Genomic DNA, 20,829 nt, shown 5'->3' with positions numbered 1-20,829 from the left:
TCCCTTCTGTCTACTAATGCTCTTTCCTTTCCTGCCTGCACTTTATTCGCTTTCTTCTTCTTCTCTATTTCCTGTCTTTCTTATTTTGCCTAATCTATTCCCCCTTGTATTCTGATTCATGATCCCTGTGAGATGTAGCTGCATTGGCTGAGGAGATGTGGGGGAGGAGAGGCCATATCTTCAACTGCTGCAGCTAACTCCAACAATCATAATGAATTTGAGCTCTCTGCTGCTGTAGTTCAGTCTCACATAGTAATGTAAACTGGAGTTGATGGCAACTGCATTAGTGTGACAGCCTGAGCTGCATCAGCTGAGGAGTAGATGTACCACCTGTTTGGCCACTTCTGTGCTGGGGATGGTAACCTCTGGCAGAATAAAGCAACAGATAGTCATGCATCATTTTAGAAGGGTGTTTTATGACAGGACAAGGGGTAATGGTTATTAACTAAAGGAGGGGAGATCCAGGCTAGACATGAGGAAGAAATGTTTACGACGAGAGTGGTGAAACCCTGGCACAGGTTGCCCACAGAGGTGGTAGATGTCCCCTCCCTGGAGACATTAAAGGCCAGGCTGGACGGGGCTCTGAGCAACCTGATCTAGTTGAAGATGTCCCTGCTCATTGCAGGGGGTTGGACTAGATGACCTTTGAAGGTCCCTTCCAACCCAAACTACTCTGATTCTGTGGTCCTTCCTGTCCTCCATGAATTGCTATGACTTGAGAGTCAGGGTCCTTGGACTTTCCATTCTTCCTTGTCGTCAAAAATTTCTTCTACAGCCTCTTCTAAATTATTGTTCCTTGCACTGTCACATAATCCAAGACTTAAAATGTCCAGTCTCATCTCAAACCACCCTGAGTGAGAGAAAAACAAATTCATTGGCTAAAGTCTATTGCCTTATAGCTCCACAGACGGAAAACAAAATCAAGCAAATTGTTTAAATGACTGACCTTTGAAGTTGAAATTTGGAATCGTGCAATACTGTTACTGTTAAATGTTCACAGTGTTATTAAAGTCTGAAAAAAATCAGCTAAAACTTTACAGTTATTAAGGACAAAATACCTCATCTGTATGTCTAGACTCAACATTGTCAGCAGGCAATGCTCTTGCAGTAGAAGGATTAGTGGTATTTATGCTAAAGCAGGGCTTCTGCCCAGTAAATTCCTCAGTTTAGGATGTCAAGCTAGATTTTAGTGTATGTGCATTCAGGACAGTCACAGTCTCTCTGATTGTGTCTCCAGGTATGATCTAGTGAAGGACTCAGTTTACCAGTTCAAGAGGCTGGCTGCAACATGCTGTGACTCTTCTCACCTGGATGTCAGGCTCTCTTTTCTATTCTCCTGCTGTATTTTCCACAGGAGAGGTAAAAAATGTCCTGAAACGTTCTTCTCCTCCTCCCTCTGCAAGATTTCAGCTCTCTGTGCTGAAGGCCAGTTCTCTGACACAAGCTGCTGAGAATACAGAGCTGGAAGACAGCTCAGGTGTGGCTCCCTGCTCCTTTGCTCTCGGAAGCTCCTTTTGAGGCTGAGCTACACACACCTGCCCCTGTGCCATGGCTGACCTCAGCTCCCTGCCCTGGACAGGTGAAGCACTGAAGCACTCTGAAGCAACCAGTGCTGGGTGGCAGGTTGGCCTGCTGCTGTCTGCTCCCCAGGGCACTGCTCAGAGGCTGTCTGCCTCTGGTGTGTGCAGCTCGTGTGGCAGTTCCCTCCTCTGAAGCTGCAGGGGGAGGCTGCTCCACAGAGCCCTGAGCGCAGCTCTCAGCAGCAGCAGCAGCTTGTGCTCTGTGCGTGACCACTAACCGAAGCAATGGCCCTTGGCATGACAGCAGCTTCTACTCAGGTTAGGCTTCCAAGGGAGGAGGTGCCTCTCCAGCTCTGGGGCAGCAGGGGTGCTGGCGCACAGGAGGGGCAGGAGGTGTGTTGTCGCTATTGAGATGGACAAATGGCATAGACCAAGTTCCTTTTATGTATAAACAGCAGTCTCCATTTATTGCCAGAAATGCTTTTTTATGTAGTCTTTACCAGCTCAAGTGTCCTTTTGCTATTGGTTACAGGCTGCAATAGTGACATATAATTGGCTAATTTTGCTGTCATCAATGTTACTCTTTTTGCTATCGTCAATGTTACTCTTTTACTCCTTTCTTTCTCATGGGTAGACCTTAATATCTTCAAGGCCAATCTCTGTTCCCATACCCTCCATCAGGGAATCCACAGACCCACCGTAGTCCTCCACAGTGTGTGCTGGGTGAGGAGCTGTGTTGACAAATTAAGGAGCTGCAGGAGTGGGTGAGCAAACTGTGCGGTGTCAGGGATGAGGAAAAAAAGCTTGATGGGGTCTTTATAGAGACCCTTGGGAGAAGAGCGCATCAGGCCCCCAAACTGTGCAGGAGTGGGTGCAGCTGGAGGCTGAGACCTCATGGAGGGTAAATGAGGCAGCCTGGAAGCACAGGACTGCTGGCAGGAGGAGGCAGGTCTGGCTGCAGAATGGGCTTAGTGCCCTGGTAGCGGAGAATGAGGGTCAAAACCATGTCGGCCACTTATTAGACTACATCTAGAGTACTCTGTCCAGTTTTAGCAATATGAGAAAGCCATTAATAAATGGGAGCCCAACATGGGACCACTGAGATGACCAGGTGGTAGAAACACTTTGCTGAGGGAACTACCTTCTTTAGTGTGGAAGATAGACAGCTTTGGGGCAACCTTCTCGTACATATGAGGAGGTTATTGAGGAGACACAGCCAGACTGCTTATAGTGGCACAAATTGAAATGAGAGGTTCAGACTAGATATAAGGAACAACTTTTTCATCCTGAGGACAGTCAGGCAGCAGAACAGACTGCCCAGAGAGGCTGTGCAGTATTCATCCTTGGAGGTGTCCAGGATTTGGCTGGATCAACCTGGGCTGACTTTAGAGCTGACCCTGCTTTGAACAGGAGGTTGGACTAGAGCTGTCCTGAGGTACATTCCAAGCTGAGTTTTTCTACTGATTCTTGTGTCCTGTTGTTCTAGTTGACTGCTACGTTTTCTTCACTGTGTAAAATTAAGAGGATTAATAGATTGAAGGACAAATGCAAGAAAGGGGGAGGGAATCGAATATGTCCCAGTATTGGTTTGCTTATCAATGGAATCTGCCATTTTCCTTTTGAACCTTTGCAACTGTATCAGAGAACTGGGGAAAAAAGAGAAAATTTCAGTAATTTGATTTTGCTCCTTAGCACATGTTCAAACAACTTTTTATATACATTTTTTTCCTAGATACAATTTGTACAAATTGGCTGATGTCCTTTGAATCCTTTTATGGATTAAATGAAAAGTAAATGGTATCTTAATTTATTTAGTGCTCTGTTATGTGTGGTGGCAGATAGAGGAAACCTATTTTGGAATGGTCAGTATTCAGCATGCTTAACTTTTTTGTAGTTGTCTTATTTTTTAAGATTCTCCCCTTACTCTTAGCTATTATTATTTCTGCTACTTTTGCAGAAAAATAAGATGATTCAGCTCCTGCTTTTATTTAGTCAGACACATCTGGGTATTTAATTTTCTGAAGGAGAAAAAAGAGAAAACACCAAGTATTAAGTACAGATGACAGATATTTATGTGGCTGAAGTTTCAGTTTGGTTTAAATAACGTAGCAAGGAGTAGGAAGGAATGTAACCTTTTAAGCTTTTCTTTGTTTACAGATACGGAGAGAACAGTAAATAAGTCCGAGTTATAGTATGCCTTTTAAAAAGTCACATGATATATCACCACCATATGGAAGCTTACATGCCCTTTCCCCCAGGGATGTGCCACTAAGAAGGGATTTATAGGCTGCTGGCTCATAATACAGTGATATTTATGATGGGTTACCAATTTGCCTGTAACTATTCCTACAATTCCCTTCGGAAGTGCACCCATGGCTAGCCAAGGGCGGCACCAGTTGTGCTGCTTCACGGTTATTCAGCATTTCAGCCCTTAAGGAGGTTCCCAGTTTGATGACCGCATGTGTCCAGTTAGCACAGGAATAATTCAAATCCTGAAAGGGATCGTAGTATTCCTGTGAAACACCTTGTTGTATATTTACTTGAATGTCAGTTTCTGGGAAATGTGAACTACAAACAAATTCTCTGTTTTATAAACACTAGAAGAAAACAAGATGAGGTGGGACTGGATAAAAGCCAGTTAGATAGTGAACAAGCGTATAAACTAATGGCAGGCATTTGGAGTGTACTTTTGTAGGGAAAATACGCTTCTTAGGTCTGCTGGAGCATTTGACTTAAGATTCAAAATGTCAGTGCCCACTGGCAGTGAGAGAAAAGATTTAGTGTCACCCGATTTTGGAAACAATTAATTTTGACAAATTGATCACTGTTTATTTGCCAAGAAACTTATTAGTACTCGGTTGAGGAGCCAAGAGCAAATCTATTCCTTTCATGGCATAATGTCCAAATGATTTAGGTATTTTTACTTGTGTGTTAATGGTTAAGTCATGTCTTGGATAACAGGAAATGCTTTTGCTATCAAGCTTTCAAACTATTAATACAATTCTATTTTGTAGCTAACAAAATTATCTCTGATAAAGATCATGTGACTGTTTAAAGAACCAAGGACAAGAATCAGAACTGCAACAGCTGAAACCTGGAACAAAAGCAAAGTTATAACAGTTTAAATAAGTTGTTTATTCAATGCATATATAGCTAATTTGTTGTATAAAATGATAATAAATGCTATCACATTATTGGCTATTTGTATCCTATTAACATTCTTGGCTTTTAATTCTTTTTGTGTTTGAAGTTTGGTCATGATGTACTGTTTAAGGGATGGTAACACTTTTAAGTGTGGGAGAAATCTTTTATTGGTTGGAAGTGGGAGAGGCCAAGGGGGAGAGTTTCTTCTGAACTGCTTCAGAAGGAAATGGAGATCAAGATCACTTCATGAGTGGGAGAACAGTAGGGAAGGAGGACTTCAGTGCATAGCAAGAAACAGCTATGAGTGGTCATTTATGGTAGATGTGTATACACAAGAAATTGAAAGAATCATGTGGATAATATTTATTTTATATACACTAAGGCAAATTAATCAGCAACAAAATAATCTAGATGACTGCCATTTTGTATACATCCATTTCAAGCTTATAACTCTTGATGAAATCCTTTTGGTGTTATGAAGAAAATGTTACAATGTGCTCAGGGGTAACAAGGCAGAAGGCCAAGTGTAAGGGCAGTGCAGTAGATTGCTTTATATGGCAGAAAATAAAGCCCTAGCTGTAGAGAGTGTTTTCAGAGAGCCATGCAGCAAGGAGCTACCTGTCTTGTGATCTGACAATGAAAGGATGATTATGTAGCTTTGTAGTGTTTGCTGACGAAAACTTTTTGACCTAACATAAGCAGCTGTGAAGGAATTAAGTGTATTTCAGTGATCCAGAATGTTGTCTTAGCCATCAAAGGTAATGGCTGATAGCATTTCTGCTTTTGTTAATAAACACCTGTGCATGCCAACAAAGACCCAAAACACTGTAATATAATTTTATCCAATTAGGGAAAAGTCTGCGAAAACTTGGGTAGTGGTACCTGTTCAAAGACTGGGTTTTATTGATGATTATAGCATGTCAACATTCCTGGAGCTTGAGTAATTTTAGCTGTCTTCTCAATATGGTTGAGAATTTCAGTCTCCATGGCCTGTCGGGCTGGTTGGGCAGCACTTGGATGTGTGGACTGAAAACAGTGCAGTGCAAGTGAGCCTGTAAAGCTGGTTTAGCCGCTTTGGGGCTTAGATTAGACAGTTCAGTTGATTTTAAATTAGAGTCCAGTGACTAAAGAGTCTCAAGTCAAGCACTCCAGCACCATTAAAATGCTGATATATTTTCCGTGTGCTGCTGAGATATTAGGAAATTTTATTTTGTGGAGTAAAGGGAAATCCTCTGGAAAAGAAGGCTTTTCAACTTCTATTTAAAAGAAAACACAAAAGATTTCATTTTCCTTGTAACACCCTTCCACCCCAAGCCTGTAACCTTGATTTTTTCCTCCTCTTTTAAACAGATCTGATCTTCATTATATACAGCCCACAAACAATTTTAGCATTAGAACTTATTTCCTAGGCTCATTTTATGAAGGTATTAATTCATTCTCTAAAACACAAACCAACTGTGTGCTGTATGATTCTAATAGAAATTGTAAGTCCTGATGGCTGGCAGCCACTTTTCCCTTGCCTATTGGTTTCTTTGAGAAGCTTTCTGTGGTGCTACAAAGAGCTCAATTAGGCACCAGCTTCTAAGAACACCCTTGACTTGTGCGTTCTTCAGATTATTGTGAAGAAAAGTTGGGTATCTTCTCTTGGACTTGCTGTGATTTATTTATTTTTCTTTTTTTTTTATAGAGCTTTTGAATAGTGATGCCCTTGTTATCACACGGTGACGAGCGGCAGTAATAATGTAATTCTTAATGATCTTGTATGTGACTTACAGTCGCTCACTGCAGTCTGTCTTCAGAGCTTCGACTGCAGTAGTCAATAGCAAGGCTATGCCCAAGCTTTGGTGCCAACACCTGAAACAGGGGAAATCCTTGAATGTTCTGTATAGTGCTGCATTTCTGCTGCTGTGATGGTGCAGCAGAGTGTTAGACAGAGCCTGGCAGGCATTCATTCATCTTCCTCACATGCAATGCTGCAGAATGTCAGTTCCACCCCTCAGCAGTGCTTGAAGGAAGCATATTCTTAGCCAGAGGAGTTAGGTGTCTCTGGCTATCAGGTTACAATGATTAATTGCAATGATGAACTCCTTAGTTGACAGAAAATTAAGAGTAAAAATATGAGAGTATTAGATGGTTATTAGATGGTTTCTAATATTTTCATTTGGTTTTTTTAGACCTTTGTGTTGATGATCCTGTGAAAAAGAACCAATAAACCAAACCTGTGATTTTTTTTTTTTCTTTTTTTAGTTTGTGAAAGCAAATTGATGAGGCTGGAACTCTAATGTAAATTTACTAATGAAAGAGCTTCTGAGATAGAAGATACTTTGGTCTTTTGCAAATTAAACCCTCAGGCTTCAACCTCTTGAACTGTAATGGCTGGATCACTTTATTTTCCAGGCTTTTTGTTAAGTGTTGGATTGTGAGTTGGACAGGAACTTCAGGGTGATTCTTAGGTACTTATTCTGTGGTGTCTTCATCTAGAAGCCTTGAAGACACTGGAGAGAATAAAGGGAAGCCTCAGCCGCTACTATTTTCTCATCTGTAGCTGGGATGGATATTTGTAGTATTCTTCTGTTCTTCTAGGGTGGGAACATAGTAACACAAAATTTGGAAATTGTGTTTATTTGGAATGAGCATATTTGTTTTTATTATCCATTTGTTTAATTTAACTCTATTTTTCTAATACTCTTGGGAAATTTCATCTTGCAGTGTATGGGAATGGTTAGTTTCAAACTTGGTCTAGACAGCTAGGAGTACATGCTTTGTCATCCTCCCTGCCAGTCCATGGTATTTATAATACACTTGTCACAAGATGACATGAATAATACATTCTGTCAGATTTTCCATCTGTCTTAGACATGACCCATAGTTTATACACTATTAGTAACCTCTGTTTAGGTAAGATAAGCAAACATCTTGCATTAACACATAGAAATGTGGTTTGGTTTTTTTTTTTTCCCCTAGAATTTCTAATTCAATTTACATGGTGGTCTAGCTGATGTTTAGATGCTGAACTTGTGTGGACTTATAAAGATTTTATTTTAACTTCACAACTGCATTTGTCTTTGGGGACGGTCAGTCAAGTCTGTCTGTTTTGGTTTCTCTGAAATGAGCCTTGTTTGAGTTTGGCAGTAAATTCAGTGAAGTTGTTTTGGAAATCCTGGATTTGTCTGTTTGAGAGACTGTAGTTCTCATGAGGTGGTAAATCTCTTTTTAGGGGGCAGCCCTGTTTGTGTAGGTTTTATTTTATCTTGAAAGAATTTTTACTGGATCTTCCAGCTACCCACAGGCAGTGTAAAGCATGACCTGAATAATGGAAAGTGATTTCTGGATTAATATAAATATGACTGGGCACTCACGTATTATGTGGGTTATTAGTAGAACTGCTAGCAATAGACCTTGGATCACTGTTCAAGTCATCCATGCTGGAAGCAGAGAAATGTCACATCAAGAAGCGAGTGCGTTAGAAGGATGAAGTGTGGTTTGCATTGAGACGTTATTCTCTCTGCTTGTACAGTTTTCAGACTTGACAGGCATCACCCAAGTAAAGCCAAGTGTATTATGGCCTGTTTCTTGCAATTGTAGAAAGAATGCTCAGAGTTGGTTATGAAATGTCATATGAAGTGTGAAAAGTCACTAGAAAAAATTGAAATGTTCAGTAGAATTCTAGGCTTGACTTTTTGTGAGGAGAGCAGGAGAGCATGCTGCAGTGGTTGCCAAACCAGTTGCTTGGTATATTCACCAGGGACAACTGAAGGTTGCTTTAGGCAAATTTACTATAGAGTGTCACTACTGTCCTTCTTCATACAGCATGCTTCATGAGCTCTTACTGCTTTTCTTACAAAATGTATTTATGATTTTAACCAATCTGCTACAAACTTCTCCAAGTTATCCTGTTCGTACACATTTGGTCTTCCTCATTTGGCTCTTAAACTGTTTCTTTCCCATGTTTGCTGGGCTGTGATGAAATGGTGACTTCTCTTTTCTAACCCATGTTTATGACGTATACTTCCAAAATATTTTATTTCTGTTCTATTTTCTTTGCCTTTTGAGGTTCTGTGCTGTGAAACTTTGCTGGGATATTTTGTGGATCTAGCTTCATGGGACCTGTTTGTGGCAAGGGGTTACTCTGCCATGTAGTGAATGTAACCAGTAACTGGATATACTTGGCCTCACATGAGAGCAGCTCTCTTCTCTTAGCTTTATTTAACAGAACATGATGCTGATGGTGTGTGATTTGGTGCTTTAAATCTTAAATCTTCACTTCCAAAAGACTTCAGGCTACAGGCTTCAGTGAACAGTTAATTACAGCACAGGACAATGTCAGATAGATATGCATCCTAGAATGTGTTTCAAAGCGTGTCATGTGCATGAACTTATGGTCTTTGCGAGTATGCAGATCGATGGATTTTCTTGTGGAACTTAAGCATCTTTGCTTCAAGAAATACTACCTGTGCTTGTAGTATTACCTTGAATCTTACCAGCTGGAGAAATGTTCACATTCAGGGAGCAGCTCCGTGAACAAGCTATTGCCTGGTTTGCTGCAACATAAGCTGTTCTGTACTGTCAACTGTGTAAAAGGTATTGTACCTCTCCTCCTGTGCGAGGTTTACTCCTTTAAAAAGCTCTGCATTTCCCATGGGGTATAGACATGCATATGATCAGTTTTCATTGAGCAGCTTACATAGTAGCTTGTGTATGTGATGGCCCGAAGTCTGTGGAAGTCTAGCCCTCTTTCAGTTGAATCAAATTGCATGAATTTTTGAAAGTCTTTAGAGTCACAGTTAGATACAGAAATGTTTCTGAATTAAATCCACAGTCCCGGTTTTTATGGGGGAGTAAACTAGTTGCCTGACAGTTTATAGACAAGGTAGTTGCTTTCAGTGAGTAGTACACACACATCAATGTAAGTACAGATATTGCATATGCTATATTTTACAGTGTTTAGTGACATCACCAATAAGTAATGTGAGTCATTAGTCTTGGATTTTGTAGATATACGTAAGATATCTAATATAAAAGCTGTATGGTTTTATTGTTTCGATTTTAAAGCTAATATGATTATAGAATTTCCAAGGGTGATGAGATTCAATAGTCTTTAAGTATCATTGGAAATGTGAATGCTCTTTTAACTTGGGAAAAATGCAGTGCCTCGTTGAGTGAAAACCTAACTAAAGACAAACTAGGTATAGACAGTAAGTACCTCCAAAATTCTGAATGTGTTGACTAAACAGCACAGCTTCTGTGAGTGCAGGCAGTGCCTTTGACTTGGATAAATTGGCAGCAAGTATAAAGTTATTAATTTCTGTTAGGACTTGTAGAATTCTCAGTGTGGCTCTTCGCTCTTACTGCAGTTACTTTTCTTTCTCTGAATGAGAGCTCTTGTGCTGCTTTGAAGATAATGTTGCAAAACAGAACTGAAAATCTCATTTTTGTCTGTGTTGTACTCTAATTGCCATTGTACAGCCTTTTTACCTTAGGGAAAGTGCTTTGATTCAACAGGAGGCTGATTATAATCCTAAAGCTTTGGACGCTGCTGTTAGTAGTTATGTTTTGGTAATGGAGGTCAGTGCTGATTCTCCTGTTGGTTGATATTTCTCCATTTCCAGTACAGCTTTTGAGCATAAGATAGTGTTGGATGATGATGAATTTCCAGAATAGTTGTATAACTTTCAGTGTTTTCATTTGTCATGCACATTTGCACTGAAATCTGCCAGGGATCAGATGCCTGTTTAAAGTACTGAGCAAATGTGCACAAGATCGTGATGCTGGAGATGTCAACTAACTGGAAGGCAGTCTTATCCAGATCTCAGGCTTGAATTTTACCTTGAGAGGCTAATCTTGTGAGAGCAGTTTCACACACAAAAGGAAGCAAATAATGGTAGCCAGACACTTGCAGGTAGTATTTTTGGTCACGTTGCTGCTTTTTTTTTTTTTTTGTTTGTTTGTTTCAGTAGGCAAATCCACATTAGGAGGATGTCACTATCTTTAAGTATCTATTTTTGTTTTTCTCCAGTATGTGGTGTTATTACATGGGTAGGGTAAGCATTTCTATGTAATCTCTCAGTGCAGATAAATCCATCAATCTTTAAAAGGATTGTGTACAAATCATAATGTTAAATAATGTTGCATGCATCTGCTGATAAGTGATGGCAGAATGTTGCAGTCATAGTAAAATAATGAAGCAGTTAATAGACTGGAGAGATCTTCAGACTGGTTGCTGCCTCTTCTTGCTAAAGTCTGACAACACATCTGAGATGAACAGAAAGAGCAGCAGCGTTACTCTCCAAAATACCTACTCAGTCATTTTCTGAAAATGATCATGATACCCTGGGTTAAAGAATATTTTCATCAATGATGGGAAACTGTCAAAGTTTTTGTGTACATTCCTCTTCCACAGGACATCTGTTTTTGCTTTGGAGCTTTCCTGAAGCCAAGTGTTGGGTAATGTCAATTTTCTGTGACTTTATGTCACAGCCTTCTGGTGTTGGTCTTTTATTTCCTCTGCAAAAATGCATGTTTGTTTTGGTTTTGGTTTGTATTTTGTTGTTTGTTTTGTGTGTATGTTTGGTTGCCTTTTTCTTTTTTTAATTTTTAAAATTTATTTTGGTAAGTATAATAGGAATTCCAAGTCTAAGTCTCTATCCCTGTCCTGCCATCGTGGAGATACAATTTAGTTTCAACCTGAATAAGTATGTCCTCTGTGATATAACTTGTAAGACAATAGTGAGAGATCAGTGATACTAAGGGGAGGGGCATCATATGCATGGTGATGATTATCAATAACTTTTCAACTTTTAAGAGGGTGCTATTGCTGGGCAATGTAGAACTGTACGTAGAGTCATGCTGCAGTTCAGTAAAACTGTGACTGTGTGTTTGTGTTCTGGTTGATAGATATTAACCCATGGTTCTAACACAATGGAAATTATGACTTAAAGTCAGAAAAAAGGTTATACAACTTCATAAACAGTGCAGGTAATACTGATACACAAAAATTGCTATTACTGAGGTTGAGACAGAATTTATGATTCCCCGGGTTTTTTGAAAAAGTCAATGGGTATGTTATATGCACAAGGCACTTAATTCAGCTATTTGGCTAGTCTTTTCTAGTGACTGATGCAAAATCCTCTCTCCAGGGGTCTCTGAGACCAGCTGTAGTGTGACATTGTGTGTGAAAATTGTGTGTGTTTTCTATTTGCTAATTTTAGAACAGTTGTAATATATGTGGTATTGTAAGGGTGCTAGAAATACAGGTAAATGCAGCGATGTGAGTTCAATAAAAATTGCACAGAAATGTAAACAGGCAAAATAATTTGTAATATGCTAGGTTTTGGAAAACATCTGACACTTTTTCTGAACACAAAACTGTAGTATAAATTCAAAACTATGTATAAATATGTATATGATAAAGGTACTTTTATTTTAGAATATAAATAACTTTTATTCTGTCAGAAAGGTAGAGCAAGGAAGTTTTCCTTTTGCCTAGGTTTGTGTGGAAGTGAAGTTGGTAATTACACTTGAAGGGAGCTTTTCTGTGGTCCACATGCTCTGCCACAGAGCGTATCTGCCCTGCAATCTGGAAGTGGTCTCACAGGTATTTAAAAAGTCTTGTGTTTCTGCCCTGCACACAAAGCCTCTTCATTCTAGGTCCCTAAAAGCAAGCTTTTTTACCATGTCTTCAAATTAACTTTTCATTCTAGTAAAACAGCCTAGCACCAAGGAACTCTGTTAGAGCCCATGGCTCATCTATGATCTACTAGAGCTCGAGTCGAGTCTGAGGCTTGGGCTTTAGTTTAGGCACATTTTCAGAGACTTAGGCACATAAGACTAGAGTCAGACTATGAAGCCTATGAAGTTCATGTACTTGTGTCTGGAGTTGAGCTCAGCTGTGATCTTCAACGCTGAGTTGACATGACAGCATCCATGGGCACCATAGCTGCAGTTCTTTGCAAATCAGTTGGCTTCCCCTCACCTCAACTTTTGACTGTGATGCTTGAAACTGGTTCCAGCATCCAGTTATGAAAAGACCATATTGGCTGTTAGTTTTATTGCACAGGTGAGAAAGCTTAAGCTCTAAGCAAGTCATGTTTTGTTTTCTCACAGCTTTCTTGTTGAAGCCAGAAATAAAGTCTCATATCCTAACTCAAAGACATGACAACCATCAGGAAAATCTGCAACTTGGTTAGAATCATAGACTCATTTAGATTGAAAAAGGCCCTTAAGATCATCAAGTCCAACCATTCACCTAGCACTGCCAAGTTCACCTCTAAACCATGACCCAAAATGCCACATCTACATGTCTTTTAAATATCTCCAGGGATATTGACTGGACCACTTTCCTGAGCCGCCTGTTCCAATGCTTAACAATCCTTTTGGTAAAGAAGGTATTCGAGGTGGGGCCTCACCAGTGCTGAGTACAGGGAGACAATTGCTTCTCTAGTCCTCTTGGCTGCACTATTCCTGATACAAGCCAGGATGCTTTTGGCATTTCTGGCCATGTGGACACACTGCTGCCTCATGTTCAGCTGCCTGCCAACCAACACCCCCAGGTCCTTCTCCACCAGGCAGCTTTCCAGCCACTCTTCCCTGAGCCTGTAGTGTTGCCTGGGGTTGTTGTGACCCAACTGCAGGACTCAGCTCTGGCTAGAATAGGACTGCTTGGGGGCAGAGTGTACAATATGTAGTTTCAATAATGAGTACACTGCTTACATTATACCTAGAGAACTGTTATGCTGAGCAGAGCTGCTATCTTCATGTCTCAGTTCATTGTTTGAGTTTATACTCTGTAAAAGATGGTGGAGTATGGACTGATTTCAAGAGTGATTCGAAGAAATATGATTGTTGCTTATAATGTCAACAATTAAATGAGAATCTCACATCATGAGTCATTAACTTCATATTTAGGTCAGGTTGTCTGAAAAGAGTTGGAAACTACATATTGTATGCATGTTACTAATGTGGGTGTAATGACTAGAGATACCTGTGATAAACTTTACCTGTAAGTGAGGACTTGCCCCCTATTAGTGTGCGCTGAAGAGTTTGCAAGCAGCTTCGCATAATAAGGGTGAAGAATTTCTACTGTGTTAACCATTCAAAAAAGAAAATCTGGCATAAAGTAAGATTTCACCCAAATGAGTTTATTTTTCTAGTGTTTTGAATGGATTCATGATTTAAACTGTTCAGCAGATTGACTTGCTTAAGAAACACAACTGGTTTCTAGCTGACACATAGGATTTTATGAATTGATTGATCACAGCTGTCAATTGCCAAGGTCAGAGGGATGTTCCACATTGACAGTCCCCATAGTATGTGCAGAGAGTAGTCTGAAAAAACAGGGAGGCGGAAAGGGGAGGAAACAGGGGAGGGAAGCAGTTTTCAGTTAATGTGATTTTTAAAGTATCATAAATGCAAAAGTGTCTGCTTTGTAAAATTAAGTCCAAGACAAGCTTTGTGGGATGGTCAGGCTTCTATTGTATCTTTGGGTTGTTTTGTGTGTGTTTTTCCAGTTGAGTTTTCCAAATAAAATTGGAAGCCTGGCCAAGGTATGGGGAAAGAAATACACAATGGCAGTTGTGTGCATTTTTTCCACCATTTTTTTCTAAGTGAAAGACAGTCATTAAACTTTCATGATTGGTTGTCTTCTCTAGGGAAGCTGGTGGGAGGAAGGAAACCAGAGATTTAATCTTGCTCTCACTGAACTCAATGGGAGTTTACCATTAATTTCTGTTGGAGAAGGATCATGCCCTAAGTCAGCAGATGAAATAAATCATGCTTAAGTCTTCAGCTTGCTATTAATTCATGATGATTTTCCTTATCATTAAATTGGAGGGAGACTGGCAGGTCAGATGTTTTCTTCCCAAGCTTTAATGTGGATCTGCAAGAAAAACCTTGCACAACTTAATTCTTCTCTCTGCGATCCTTTTTACCTCTTGTAAAAGAGAAAACAATGTCCTCTTAAGAGCACTGAAAAGGAAGAACTCAAAGTAAGCTCTAGTCCTCATTCTCAGAAAAAAGAGACTTCAAAAAGTGCAGATAAGATGTTTGGGAAGGTTGCAAGATAGATGGGAATACCCAGTTTTTGAGTTAAGTGGTGGCCCAGGTAGATGTCATCATTGGAAGGGCAGAAGAATAAGGAAGATGTTGACATCGATAATTGAAGGTTAAGTTTGATCTTTGTTAGCCCATGTAAAAATGTGGCCCTTAGGTGGAATTTGCAGATCTGTTAATATGACCAGTAGTGATCTAATGTATTTTCTGGAATTGGAGTAATGACCCACTCATAGGGACACTTTCAGTTATTCAGTAAATATCATGCACCCACTTAGTTTACAGCAATTTATGAAATGAAATTAATATTTTTTGTCATCTGCATGCAATACTTAGATATGACAACGGTGAGGTCTTCTGTGAGAACACTGACACTTTTTCTACACTACTCAGTGTAAAGCGTTTAGACAAACATATTGTGTCTTGCAGTGATGCTGTGTTTAAAATGGGGAAGGAAAAAAGAACTTAATGCAGGAGCATATGCTATAGTGGTAACTTGTAAACCCAGGCCATGGCATTAGTCTGAGATACTTTTGAAAGCCATGAAAACCATTTTGAATGTCTTACTGAATGTGTTTGGGGAGTACAACATGCAATACTTTGTGAGAAGGGAAGATGTGGCAAAACCACAGGTCTCAAGTATTGACCTCAAAGTGGCCTTTCTGTCAGAACCACACACCCCTTGCTGCACCCCTGGCTTTACAAGTGGGAAGCTTCAAAGGGGCAGGCTTTGAATAATAAATATGCTTATGACATCTTTCCAAGTGGAAGATAACAACCTGCACACGTTGACTCTGAATTTGAAGTACTTCTAGCTCTGTGATCATAGTCAAAGGTGAGCTCACAGAAAGAAGGCTGTGTCTCCTGAGTTGAACAAATAGATAGAATTAATGTTCATTAAGGGTTGCTGGCAATTTCATAATAGTATTTTTAAGTATCTATATATGTCTGGGCATGTCCTTCTCACTGGTGACTAGTTCTGTGGACGCAGGGAGCTTGATGTTATTTTCACTGATATAAACCATGTTTACTGTGCTTATGGCATTGACAGCCTTTGCTATAAGTAGAATGTAGAAGTTAAATGAAGCAGTGATAAAGCTGTAAAGAAGTAATTTTTGCTTGTTCACAGTAGTTTCTTGAATTGGAAGATGCTTGTACGGTGATTCCCAGATATGTCTTATTCTGCCTTATATGTTGGATCTCAGTATCTCCCAGCAGGAACTAGAATCAAAAACTTTAGGAAACCCCCTGCATGTCTAGAAAACACCCAATATTTAATAGTTATTTAGGCATTTTGAGTTCTCAAGGTCCCCAGCATTGTCTCAGCAAAATGCATTTTATTAGGAGCAGAGCTATTTGTACTTCTGTCCTTAAACTGAAAGCCTTGGTGAACCCTACATAAGGTTAGGAATGGGCTAACGTGAAAAATCCCATACATTTGAGATCTGCAATTTTACATCAGCTGGGGAGGTGCCACTCCATTTCAGCAGAAAGTTGGGATGAAGGAAAAGGAGTAGCCCAAGCTCTTCCACCTGCTCTTTGGGCACAGTGGGGAATAGAAGGTTGGCAGTTGTGTGTCATTGCTGGTACTTAAGTAGTAGCTGCTGGTAGACAGCACTCCAACTCCCTCTTTTTTTAGGGTCCTGTTTTCCTTATCCAGATATTGCAAAGGCTTCAGGCCTCTTCACTACCTAAATGTGTGAGCTGGTAACTAGCAAAAATGTGAGATGGAAACCAATTGTTTTCTAACAGAATCTCCTCAGTCTTTGTTCCTGGGGTGTGAAACATTTTATGCTGAAACATTTTCACAGAAGAGATGCTAATGATTTTAATTCCAGATTTGAATTAATTTTTTGTGGAAGATCAGCAAAAACATAAAACTGGAACAAAGCAATGCTTCTGTTTGGCATGTCTCAAGGCTCAGGAAGTGGATTATGGTGCAGAATGGTTTTTATTTTCTCTGAACTGATTCAGTAAGCCTATAGTTGCTTTTCTCTGAGCAGTGAGCTGTTGAGCAGTTATACCATTAAGAACGAGTCGATGCTGTTTGTGAACACCAGAATTTTCTGTAACCCTTCTCAGCTGACTCATGATTGCAGCCATATAAAATTGCTCCTTGCCTAGAGTTGCTTTTTAGTTTTTTTAAAAGCAGACAACCCTCCCTACCTAAACCGTACAGTTATTCAACAGAAGGGAGGGCAGGAGAACCCCTGAAGGAAAGGGATAATTTAAGTGGTCAGGATAGAAGCACATGATATATGTGGGCTTTGTTCTATAGAGACTTCATGCTGGCTTGCCAAAATCCAGCAGGAAATGGAAATGGAGAAGAGAAATTCTTGGTTACTGAGTCAGACTCAAGGGTTAAGCCCCAGTCAAACCACGGATGCCCTCTGAATCTTTCTAGGTAGGACTGTGGAAATCGGATGTGATGGAACAGTGCTCTTGGCCAATGGAAAGACCAGATCTAGAGTCATGTGAGGTTCACTTGTATGTTTCATCTAAAAGGCTTGTCAAAAATAGTGGTATTTCTCCTATCACAAGCTGAACTGTAGGAATTTTGCTTTAGTTTATGTAATTGAAGCCCAGAGGGAGAGCTTCTTTAGAGACCCCTTACAGGATAATGTTCTGAGAAAATTGTTCTTTTGATGATTTGATTTGAAACTCATGCTTCTTGTTAGAACAAGCTGCAGGCTGCCTGGACATCTGTCACTGCCTAGGGTCTGCATTGGCTGGAAAATAGTGTCAATCCACCACATGGGTGTAGAGGGTTAAAAAGCAAAGTAGGAAAAGAAAGGATAGACTCAAGTTAGGTCTCTGTTAGGAGTTTGAGAGCCATGTGATTTAAGAAAAAAAAAAAGTCTACACTGAGCTGATTTTCAGGAAACCACCTCTCATGACAGATGGACCAATGCACTGTGACATTAGAACATTGCCTCCTAATATTTTCATTTAGGTTAAAAATTTTCTTCTCAGTGTCTACATTCCTGTGAAACTTGTCAGTTGGAGAATGAGAAACCCGTGTAAAGAAGAGGACCATCTCTCCATCTCATTTTATTTTATTTTATTTTATTTTATTTTATTTTATTTTATTTTATTTTATTTTATTTTATTTTATTTTATTTTATTTTATTTTATTTTATTTTATTTTATTTTATTTTATTTTATTTTAATCTGAGGGATCTGTTAAGGGGGTTTTCTCTGCATTGGATTTGCAGAGCAGTGTAGTACTATTGAAGATGTGAATCATTTGAGCAGGAGGCTTTTTCCCTGTCTGTAGAGGAGTTGCTGGAGGATTTTTTTGAGTTATCTCTGATCATGTTTAGTCCTATAGCCGTGATTCTCGTATTCAGAGAGAATATAGAGTAATGTGAACACTCAATGTCAGTGTGTTTCACTCCTAATGCTGACCTAGAATAAGCTGTTTTATTGACCAATGTAAGTGTATATTTCTTCTGTTTGTTTTTGGGTAGCATTTCCTTTCTTGGTGTTGTATTATGGTTTCTAGGTGGAGGGAGGAGATAAAATAGCAGAATTTCTAAGTCCTGTGTTACCAGTATTACACATTGTATTGTGTCATTTGATGTGTCACTCACTGCAGAAGATGTGGATAAATGGTGAAATCTGTGAGGAACTCAGAACAATGTGCTGTCCTATACCTAGGTCAGATTTTGTTAGAGGAAAAAGCACAGTAATTCGACAAATGAAAACAAAGTAGCCAAATAATGTGCAAGTTTCAGTATGTGAAAACCAGCTGTACAATACATAGGCTTAAAAGGTTCAGCAGTTTTTCTGACTGACTTTGATGATTGCTTGTTGCCTTGTTAATCTTCTAACAGAACATGAGATGATCCATTTGTGTTCTGAAATTATAACTCTTATATTAGTGCTCTTTGTCCTGATAAAAGATTTCCTGAACATCAGTTCAGTGTGTTTCAGAAACAGAACCGATTTACCTAGTCTTAGAGGATTTGACCTATGAAGGCCACTAAATATAGTACCCTACTGAAAAAAGCCCTCTCACGTTTTTGAGTACCTCGTGCAAAATAATTCTAGTTGTAAATACATGTATTTGCCTACTTCATTCTCCAGACCTAGCAGAAAAGGCTGTTCTTAACTTGTGTTTGCTAACATAAGATTACTTGTGGTTTCACTACTATAGAGTAAAATCCTAGTGAAAAGAAAGCATATTGGCTGATTTAGAGGAGAAAGCATAGAACGGTTTACTGGGAACTTACTTGGTGCTGATTTATGTTTACTAGCTTGAATTAGAACTATATCTTTAGTATTCCTGAAGTCAAGGCCTTAAAAAGAAGCTTATTGCCTTATGAAGATGATCTTTAGTAGTTTAGAGTAACTTGGTCTAATTCCTCATAGTTCATTCACTTTTTGAATGTAGAGTGAAAGAAAGTATGTGTTCTTATTACTAGATAGTTCAGAATAATTTCTTTGCCTGATATCTTTTCTCTGAACTCACTCATGTAAAGTTTAAAATTCCTACAAAGTATGTGAAACCTCTTAATTTCTGCATTTTTTTGCATGTGTTCTGGGCAGCTTTTTGCTTCTGGACCAGACTCCATTAATAATGCTGAACACGAAGGCCTTTTGTGGTTGGTACAGAATAAATACATGGCTTTACTAATTTAAAATTTTGTGTGCATCTCAGAGTAATCATTAATTGGCTGCATTTTTCATGAATTTTAACTATTAGAATAATTACACTGTGCCTTTTGATGTATTGCAGGATCAGAGAACAATTCCAAAGGGACCTGGCTTGTTCATCTAATGTTCCTGAAGTCAGTATGGCTACAGGCTGTTATACAGCTAAAACAGTAACTAGCTTTCTTCACTTAACATCTGCTATACTTAATATGTGATTCATTCTACTGATGGCAGCTTTTCCAACTTGACTCTCTCTTGAAGATACATTAAAAGATGTAGAAAAATGAAGTTATTGTGAACATGCCCATCTAGAAACAGGGGCAACAAAATGATGAACAGAGCCAAATCCAGATGGCAGCTGGTCATGAGTGGTGTTCCCAAGGGATCAGTACTGGGGCCAGTTCTGTTTAATCTCTTTATCAATAATCTGGATGAGGGGATTGAGTGCACCTTTAGCAAGTTTGCAGATGACACCAAGTTGGGTGGGAGTGTTGAACTGCTGGAGGGTAGGAAGGCCATACAGAGGGATCTGGACCAGCTGGATTGTTGGGCTGAGGCCAATTATATGAGGTTCAACAAGGCCAAGTGCCAGGTCCTGCACTTGAGTCACAACAGCCCCAGGCAGTGCTACAGGCTTGGGAAAGAGTGGCTGGAAAGTGCCTGGGGGAAAAGGACCTGGGGGTGTTGGTTGACAGCAGCTGAACATGAGCCAGCAGTGGGTCCAGGTGGCCAAAAAGGCCAACAACATCCTGGCTTGTATCAGGAATAGTGTGGCCAGCAGGACTAGTGAAGTGATTGTTGCCACTGTACTCAGCACTGGTGAGGCCCCACCTTGAATCCTGTGTTCAGTTTTGGGCCCCTCATCATAAGAAAGACACTGAGGTACCAGAGAGAGTTCAGAGGAGGCAACAAAGCTGTTGAGGGGTCTGGAGTGCAAGTCTGATGAGGAGCAGCTGTGTCTGCTCAGCCTGGAGAAAAGGAGGCTGAGGGGAGACCTTATCACTGTCTACAACTACCTGAAAGGAGGTTGTAGCATGGAGGACATTTGTCTCTTCTCCCAAGTAGCAAGTGACAGGACAAGAGGAAATGACCTCAAGTTATGCCAAGGGAGGTTTAGATTGGATATTAGGAAAAAATGATTCATGGAAAGGGTTGTCAGGCATTGGAACAGGCTGCCCAGGGAAGTGGTGGAGTCACTCTCTGGAGGTGTTTAAAAGGCGTTTAGACGAGGTTCTTAGAGACACGGTTTAGTGCTAGAGTTAGGTTATGGTTGGACTTGATCATCCTGAGGGTCTCCTCCAACTGAAATGATTCCATGATTCTGATGTGGTAATACAGTCTGTTTGCAGAGAAGAGATGTCTCTGACTGGGATAGCAAGGAGCTAATAAATACATTGTATCAAGTGCAACCTGTATGTTAAGGTGTGAAGGGAAAGGTGGGATCTCATTTTATGTCAAC

Source organism: Streptopelia decaocto, assembly GCF_964273445.1.
Source record: "Streptopelia decaocto genome assembly, chromosome: 4".
Taxonomy (NCBI): domain Eukaryota; kingdom Metazoa; phylum Chordata; class Aves; order Columbiformes; family Columbidae; genus Streptopelia; species Streptopelia decaocto.
This window is presented reverse-complemented; position numbering follows the sequence as displayed.